At 42.4% G+C, this 9,735-nt stretch overlaps 1 non-coding gene across 1 annotated transcript; it reads left to right on the forward strand.

Moving 5' to 3' along the window:
* Nucleotides 1-838: 838 nt before the first annotated feature.
* On the forward strand, nt 839-945 carry LOC138986983 (U6 spliceosomal RNA). The gene has a single exon (XR_011463502.1). It is a non-coding gene; the product is annotated as a U6 spliceosomal RNA (small nuclear RNA).
* The last annotated feature ends 8,790 nt before the right edge of the window (nt 946-9,735 follow it).

Here is a 9,735-nt window from a genome sequence, read left to right on the forward strand (position 1 = left end):
ACACAACTGAGCGACTGAACTGAAGTGAACTGAACTGAACTGAAAGGCGATGGCACCCCACTCCAGTACTCTTGCCTGGAAAATCCCATGGGTAGAGGAGCCTGGTGGGCTGCAGTCCATGGGGTCGCAAAGAGTCAGACACGTCTGAGCGACTTCACTTTCAATTTTCACTTTCATGCATTGGAGAAGGAAATGGCAACCCACTCCAGTGTTCTTGCCTGGAGAATCCCAGGGACGAGGAGACCTGGTGGGCTGCCATCTATGGGGTCGCACAGAGTCGGACATGACTGAAGCGACTTAGCAGCAGCAGCAGCAGCATAGCCATAAAAGAATTTAAAATATTAAAAAAAAAGAAAAGTGGGGCAAGTAAAGGTAAAATCAAGAAAGAGAAGGATGGAGCCTCCTCCTGGCCACCTGGCTGACCCCTCGTCAGCAACTCAGCAGCCACTCAACATCAGCACTCTCTCAGTATCCCTGCTGTCTCCATGGTGATTTAATGTGATTCTGATGGATGTGACTAGTTCGTGAACGCTTCCTGGAGCTGGGCACTGTTGGTGCTAACTCCATTTTCCAGATGAGAAAACAGTGCTTCCGAGATTGTTAACAACTTGTCCCAAATCACCGAGTTGCTAAAATTGTGGGATCAGGCCATTGAACCTAGGCTGTTTCAGGCCCAAACGTGTGCTCTTGGTGAGCAAAGTAAAAAATAAGATGGTGTTTAATGGAGGAGAACATGAACATGTATTGAGTACTTAATATATACGTGGCATGTGATCCTCACAACAGTCCTGCAAGGGAGGTATCATTCCCATTTCATAGATGAAGAAATTGAGGCTCAGTGCTCACTTTGGCAGCACATATACTTAAATTGGAATGATACAAAGAAGATTAGCATGGCCCCTGCTCAAGGATGACATGCAAATTGGTGAAGCATTTCATGTTTTTATGGCAGAAACCATCACAACATTGTAAAGCGATTTTCCTCCAATTAAAAAATAAAGTTAAAAAAGTATGAATAAAACAGGGAAATGTCTTTAAAAGTTGAGGCTCAGAGAGGTTACATAACTTATCTAAAGTTGCACTGCAAAGCCCCGGTCTGGGGCACTTCACCTCCTCTGTGTCTATGCTGAGAGTTTTGTACTTTCTCTCTGAAATAAATCCTGTTTGCTTGCTACCATGAAAAAGAAAAAGGCCAGGTCTCTCAGACTGCAAAGCCCATATTCTATTTGTTAAAAATATATATTGTTGTTTTGCTCCTAAATTTTCTTTATTTATCATTATTTATTTGGCTTCTTCAGGTCTTCACTGTGGCATGTGGAATCTAGTTTCCTGACCAGGGATCAAACCCAGGCTCCCTACATTGGGACTAGTGTCTTAGCCACTGGACCACCAGGGAAGTCCCCCATATTCTTTCTTATTCTTTCTTCCAGATAGAATTCGCAGGAATTTCACAGATTGAACTAAGTAATTAAAAATCTCTCCTTTAGATATTTTTAGTTCTGCATATCCAAACCAAACACCTAGTGTATTTGTCAGAATTTGAAAGAAGTCTATTAAAGACTGCTTGCAAGAAAACCACTGTATAAACTATGTTTTATAAGTTCTTCTGTTTTAATTATTTAGGTTTTCTAAAGTTTGAAAAAAAAAAAGGAGACAGAAACCAGTTTTTAATGATTTGGAATTAGGATTCATGAATACACCAGATTCTTTCTTGGTACTGGGGGAAAGCAGAGAATAAATGTGGTGGGAAACTATGAGGGTCCAGAGATTCAGACTTGAGCCTGGAATAGACATTAAAGAGGTATTTCAAGGACTTCCCATGTGGTCCAGTGGCTAAGACTCTGTGCTCCCAATGCAGTGGTGTGGGCTCGATCCCTGGTCAGGGAACTAGATCCCACATGCCACAAGGAAGATTGATCTTATGTGCTGCAACTAAGACCCGGTGCAGTGAAATAAATACTCAATAAATTAAATATTTAAAAGAAACCTCAATTAAAAAAAAAAAAAAAAAGATGCAATTCTAATTTATTTTAGAAATAGCTTGTGTGTCTGCTAGTCAACAGTAGAGCTAAGGCCAGAACCTGGGGTTTCCCAATTCTTAAACCATTGTTTTTTCTTAGACATGAACCATGAATTGCTTTAGAGAATAATCCTTTCTCTTCCTCTCTTAATCCAGAATGGGGGGGGGGAGTGAGAAAGCTTAAAGACTTAAAAAAACAATCAGGACATCAAGAATCAAGTTATCCTGGAAGGAGGTCAAGACAGTAACCACAGAGGCTGGAGTTAAGGGGAGGAGAACCAGGCAAGATAAGGTCTTAATCTAAAGCAATTAGAGTAAGCAGGCAAGCTTTTGTTACTTGTTTTTAGCTGAACGCTGTGAACAGAAAGTTTTTTGAAATCCTTGGCTAAATCAAAACCTGCAAAGTGAGGACTTCTAACCTTCAAGAAAAAAAAGCTGAGCGTGAGACAAAAAGGTATTTGTTTTTATACTTAACTTGGTAGGGAAAAGGAAAGAAAAATAAGATGTCAGTTCAGCTGGGTCCCAATTCCAGCCCTGGGAAGCCCAAAGCCCACCCCTCTTGGTTTTATTTTTAAGAATAGCATTTTTCCCTCCCTTGGCCAAGTTCAGTGTGTAGGATCTTAGTTCCCTTACCAAGGATCAAACCTTCACCCCCTGAAAGCGTGAAGTCTTAACCACTGGATTGCCAGGGAAGTTCTACCCTCCCCACCTTGGTTTTTGTAAATAGTCCTGAAGGGCTTTCTTGGTTTCTAGACTACTGAGATCTTGCTTCCGTGTGTAAAGAGATGGAAGTCAGGCTTTACATCCCAGTAATAGGGAACAAATTTGATTGGGAATGGCTGGGTTACCATCTAACACTGACATGTCATTTTCCCCTGACCCGGGCTCAGCTTCCATCCATCCGGCTGGCTTTTCTTTCATGGTCTTATTTCTTTCCTTTCTGCCCTCTGCCCCTACTCCCCTCTCCTTGCAGGAGCAGAAACAAGAAACTCTTCCTCTAATCTCCAGCCTGGCAGGTTTTCCCTCCCCTGGAGTCCAGGTGCCTGTAGCATTAGCTCCTCAGTGGCTTTCCCCAAGGAGACAGCTCCCTCCTTCCTCTTCCCAAAAAGGAATCATGGGGCCAGCTGTTAAGATTTCAAACAATTATTTTTTTCACGTCTTTACTCAACATGGGAAAATCTCTGAAGTTTAAGGTGGCACCTGGCTGTCCTGTAGTGCTTGTATTTCTTTCAAGGCTTTGTTCTGTCTGGAATTTTATTATAATAACTAATGATGGGATTTCTTTAATGGTCCAGTGGTTAAGATTCTGAGCTTCCAATGCAGGGGGGTCACAGGTTCAATCCATGGTCAGGAAATTAAGATCCCACATGCCACATAGTGTGGCCAAAAAGCAAAACAAACAAACAACCACTACAACAAAAAACTAATGGGAATGAACATACCTTGATGTTTACATAATTTTAATAAATCAACTTCAAAATGATAAAACATTAGTAATCAAATAGAGATTCACTCAGTCATATCCAACTCTTTGGGACCCCACAGACTGTAGCCCTCGAGGCTCCTCTGTCCATAGGATTTTCCCAGGCAAGAATATTGGAATGTGTGGTCATTTCCTCTCCCAGGGGAATCTTCGTGACCCAGGGATCAAACCCGTGTCTCCAGTATTGGCAGGTGGATTCTTTACCACTGAGCCACATGGAAAGGCTAGCTTCTATCAATGATTCACACCAAAAGGTGGTTCAATGAAGCAGCTATGATGAGGCAGTACTAGAATTCAAAGGGGAATCAGGTACCCTTGAAACTCAAACCTAATAATAGTAGAAAACACCACCCACTTACTTACCCAATATACACAGATTTGAAACTGTTTCTTTGAGAATGTTTCTGTTTGGGGGGATAATTCTCTTATTTGAAGGCTCTAAGTAATGACAGGCAGAGAAGATGCCTCAGTGACCTGATAGCCATGCCCTGGAGAGACAGCTGAGAGAGGGGTCCCCAACCTCCGGGATCTAATACCTGATGATCTGAGGTGGAGCTGATGTAATAATAATAGAAATAAAGTACACAATAAATGTAATGCACTTGAATCATCCTGAAACCTTCCCCACTTCTCCAATTCATGGGGAAAATCCCCTTTCATAAAACTGGTCCCTGGTGCCAAAAAGTTTAGGGATATTCAAAGGAATGTTCTTTGTCCTTCACACCCACGCTGTTTGTCTAACTGCCCCATCTCACAAAGCTTTAACCTCCCCTAGCATCACACGCCTCTTCCCACTTTGAGGGGGCAGGGTGCACACCAGTGTTCAGGCCTCAGGTCCTCCCTGGGCGCTGGTGATCTGTCCTTCTCATCCTGGCTCTGTAAGGCACTCCCCTAAGTTTTTCCTGCTCCCCTGTTTCTCTAGTTCCTCCTGAATCTTCCTAGATAAACCTGTCTAAATGATGCAAGAACTTTCTATCTAATGAATCTGTGATTTTCTCCACTTTAATCACACCTGGGCTGTGTCTACCCACACTCTCTCCACAGCTGCACTTGTCGTTTCTGTTTCGTTTTCAGCTTTCTATTTTACACTGGAGTACAGCCGATTAACAATGTTGTGATGGCTTCAGGTGGACAGCAAAGGGACTCAGATGTATGTATTCATGTGTCCATTCTCCCCCCCCCCTCTCCCACCCAGGCTGCCACATAACATTAAGCAGAGTTCCCTGTGCTGTACAGTAGGTCCTTCATTATCCATTTTATTGTCAGATTTTATTTACTCCTTATTTTCTTTATGTCCCCTAAATGAATTTTCAAAAACCCAGTTCTCTCTCCTCTCAGGCCCCATAGCTAGTATTTCATTTTCACAATCACCTTGCCTCATGTAGGAGTGTGGTGGGGGGGGGCGTGGCAAACTGGCGCAGTGGAGGGAGGGGGGCCTTAGCCACCTGCAGTCTGCGGCCTGAACAGCCACAAGGCTCCCCCCCAGTGGCAGAGTGGTACAGACTCTGCCTGCCAAGGCAGGAGATGCAGTAGACTCGGGTTCGATCCCTGGGTCTGAAAGATCACCTGGAGTAGGAAATGGCAACCCACTGCAGTATTCTTGCCTGGAAAATTCCATGGAAAGGAGGAGCCTGGCAGGCTACAGTCCATGGGGTTGCAAAGAGTCAGACAAGACTGAGCATGCACGCATATCATAGACACCAATGTTGAGTCAAACATCCCAGCTCACTTTTGGAGGGTTTAATTATGCCTTAATGCTCCTTATCATAATTAAGCAGAAATAGTGATTCTAATTAGCATATTTACAGAAACCACACAAGTATGCTTCCCTGGTGGCTCAGATGGTAAAGAACCCACCTGCAATGCAGGAGACCCAGGTTCAATCCCTGGGTCAGAAGATCCCCTGGAGGAGGAAATGGCAACCCACTCCAGTATTCTTGCCTGGAGAATTCCATGGACAGAGAAGCCTGGCAGGCTACAGTCCACAGGGTCGCAAAGAGTCAGACATGACTGAGCAAATAACACACACAAGTAGGTCCATATAATCGCACACTTCACCTACGCACACTTCACCTACTCATAGCTTAATGGTGTTCCATCCGTGTTTACTTTGCCCTGGTTTCCCTTTCAGCTTGAATGAGCACAACTTTTGAAGTCTTTAATTTATGACTGTTTTAACTTAAGCAAGCCCTGCTAGAGGGTGACAGATGGTAAATGTCAAAACCCCAGAGAGAGGGTTTCTGTTTAGCCTTTGATTTTTGTTTTGTTTTTTAAGCCAGAGAAATGTCCGATTGTGTTCATAGTTTGTCGGAGAAGGCAATGGCAACCCACTCCAGTGTTCTTGCCTGGAGAATCCCAGGGAGAGGGGAGCCTGGTGGGCTGCTGTCTATGGGGTCGCACAGAGTCAGACACGACTGAAGAGACTTAGCAGCAGCAGCAGCAGAAGGAGAAAATTATTTCTGTTCTCAAAACACTATAATAATAACAAAAGTAAAACAAAGAACATGGACTTCCCTGGTGGTCTAGTGATTAAGAATCTGCCTGCCAATGCATGGGACGCTGGGTCAATCCCTGGTCCAGGAAGATTCCATATGCCCGTGTGCCACAACCACTGAGCCAGAGCTCTAGAGTCTGTGCTCTGCAACAAGAGAAGCCATCGCAATAAGAATCCTGAGCACAGAAGGTAAAGAATAGCCCCTGTTCACTGCAACTACAGAATGCCCAAGGGCAGTAACGAAGACCCTTTGTAACCAAAAATAAATAAATAAATAAATCCTTCAAAAAAATCATCATCACCATGATGGCACTGATAATGGTGGCAGTGATTATAGCAGCCACCAACCCAGAGGTACTTGTATGTGCCAGGCACTGTCTCAGGAAGTATTCCTACCTTATTATTTTTTGAGGGGGGTTATACAGTGAGGCATGTGGGATCTTAGTTCCCCCTACCGGGATCGAACCTGCACCACTTACATTGGAAGCACAGAGTCTTAACCACTGGACCACCAGGAAAGTCCCGTTCCTACATTACTTTATTTAACCTTCATAATAAATTTAAAAGGTAATCGTAACTGCTTCAATTTTATAGAAGAGAAAACTGAAGGTAAGATAAACTGATAAAATTTCCCACTACTACTGTGAAGACATAAGCAGTAAGACCCAGGGTCAGAATTTGAATCCAGGACTCTCCAGCTTCAGGCCACACAGTGAGCTTCTCTATCCTGTCTCGCCACCTCTCCTGCCATATCATTATACAGTTATTCCACAACTGCAGTTAGTTTGTTCATAACAATATATGTTCTTAAAAACAGTACCCTGTTCTACCTATCTAAAACACAGAAATAATTTCCATTATGTAGGGGTAAACTATAGATTTTATCAATTATCAAAACTTCAGCCATTCCTAAAGAATTGGGAAATGAAAGTCTTTTTTTTTTTTTTTGAAAAGTCTATTTTTTAATTGCCCAAAATGAAAGTCTTGTTTTTTTGTATGTAAAATTCGTAAGGGTTTTTATGTGGTTGTAGCCTAAGGGAAGAGATACTGCTACGTTGAGAAGCCATTAAAGGTTTAATTTTTTTTTCCTTAAGAGATTAGGGAAGCTTTGCTCAGTAAATTGGTTTGCTTAAATTGTTTGTGAAAATTTAAAAATTCCCCAAGTTCCTCCAAGCAGAATCAGTTAGTTTCTTATCCTTGTTTCAACTGCTCTTTCTTTGTGCATGTTTCTCTTACAGGATAGTACTTCGTATTCAGTGTGGTAACTATCTGTTTCTGTCCTGGGCCATAGACTAGACTCCCAGAAAGTGGGGTTAAGACCATTGTACCCTTAGCAGCTAGCACATAACAGTATTTAATACATATTTACTGATTTAGTGAGTGATTGTAAGTAGAGTAAGAAGACATTTTACTTTTATATAATAGATGGCTCATTACAAGATTAGTGTTCAGTGTTTTGTGTGAATCCTGGCAACCCACTCCAGTACTCTTGCCTGGAGAATCCCCATGGTCAGAGGAGCCTGGTGAGCTACAGGCCATGGGGCTGAAAAGAGTTGGACACGACTCAGCAACTAAGCACAGCACAGTGCGGATCTCACTTAAAATGGACATTCAAGGAATTCCCTGGTGGTCCAGTGGTGAGGACTCCACACTTTCACTGCCAAGAGCAGGAGTTCAGTCCCTGGTCAGGGAACTAAAAGCCCAAGTCACACGGGGTGGCCAAAAAAATAAAATAAATAAAATAAGATGGACATTCATTTCATTTTTCTGAGTTTATATGGAATGAAATCTATTTTTGCTGGAAGAGATCTTGTTTAACACCACTGGTAATAAAGAATACATGATAATAAAAAAGCATTTTCAGGGGAGAAAATTTGGGCATGAATGCTCTTAACTATATACATAAATAAACATCATTAATTCTGAAAAGTACAAAATATTTGACCCATTAACAGAATAGATAATAATGAAAACTGATGACTTTTCTGTTAAGTAAACAAAAACTTTGTTCCCTTTACCCAAAGCCATTTGAGACTTTTTAAAATGGCAAATGATGAAAAAAAAATTAAATGCTTTTGTTTGCATATATTGAAATAACCAAACATCTTTTGTCTTTTATTCTGTGAATTACATGGACTGATTTTTTAATATTGTGCCAACCTTACTCTCCTTGGATACATCCCACTTGGTCATCATGTATTATTCCTTTTTTATATCTTACCAGGTTTAATTTGCAATTTTTTCTTTAATAGAAAAACTGAAATTTACTATAACAAACTACTCCCTAAAGAAATGAAATACTAAGCAACAATGTGGCAACTTTCTTGTATCAGAACTATTCATCATCTTAAAATATGTGTGTGTTAGTTGCTTGCCGAGGTCCAGCCCGGCTGATCCAGGGAGTTCGAAGCGGGGACGGTGTCGGCGAGGATAAGGATACAATAGCTTCAATTAGATATTAATTAGAGATGTAAAGAGTAATAGAATGAGGATAGCTCAGTAGGAAAATTCAGTGGAGAAAAGAGGCTGAGTAGCTTGGTTTACGTGGGAGACCAATAAAACTTCAAGACAAGAAGCTTGCACCACTTACGTAGGCCACAGGCATCCTTCCGTTCTCCCAAAGGAGAGGAGACACTGAGGCCTCCCCGGTCGGATCTTAGAAGCCTAGGCATAATTAGTAAGCATGGCGGGTTCCGCGCTCCATATGGAGACTCAGCCAGAGTTTGAGAGAGAAAGTGACATGGGGAGACCAGTATTTCGAGAAACTGATCCCGATTCTCTATTTTCCAGGGTCTGTTTTTATACACTGAGGTGTTATACAAAAGTCATGTGGGGTCAGCAGTCCTGACTTTTATCAAAGTCAGGTGCTTCATACAAATGTATACAGAGGTCTTAGGGGTATTTACATCATCTTCTGGCCAGGGGGCCTGCTGACGATTTATGACCCTCTCCTTGTGACAGCGGTCAGTCAACCAGGACACTTATTTCTCCAGGGGTGATTATTCTTCAAAAAGACTCCACCTTCCGAAGGTACCAGATAAAGTTACATTCCTATAGGGTGAGGGTGTAGTGGGTTTTAATTAAGGAAAGAATTTACTTAGCCTAAGGTCTAACGTGATTAATATCAAAGGTTAATACTTATTTCTTCTATATATTCATTAATGTGTGTAAGGGCAGGGAATGTGGAGACTTAGCAACAAACATTGGCTCAACAAATGAAAAACCCTTCAGCAATACAATTTCTAATCAGCCCACTATACTTATACTAATGGTTTTCTAACTTTTCTAAGGAATCTGTTTTTAGAAGGTTTAAAGCATCTTGTGCCTCTCACGGTTGGGAGGCTGTGAGCAATCACATGTGGCCCGACAAGCCTGTCAGGCAGGCTAGAGAACCTTCAGAGGAGTTTGTAGGTTAAAACACCCTTGTCGCACCCAGGAGTTTTTGTTAACTGGAGCTCTAAGTTAACTCCTTCTCCAAACGAGGTGGTGGGGGACAGCCCCCCATAAAGTCAGAGGTGTAGGTGAGAGTACAAAGTAGTAAAGTAGACAGGCTCTGGTTATGGGGGTAGATGCTCGAGGATTTCCAGGGGGACTCCTGGGGCTCGATCCCGCCTTTGCGTATGTCGAGCCTCCTTCCTCATGACCTTTGCCACGGGCGGAGTGCCTCACGCTGGCCTCCAACAGTTGCTCAATCATGTCCGACTCTTTATGATCCTGCAGACTGTATCCCACCAAGCT

Source organism: Bos mutus, unplaced genomic scaffold (genome assembly GCF_027580195.1).
Source record: "Bos mutus isolate GX-2022 unplaced genomic scaffold, NWIPB_WYAK_1.1 CTG347, whole genome shotgun sequence".
Classification (NCBI taxonomy): Eukaryota; Metazoa; Chordata; class Mammalia; order Artiodactyla; family Bovidae; genus Bos; species Bos mutus.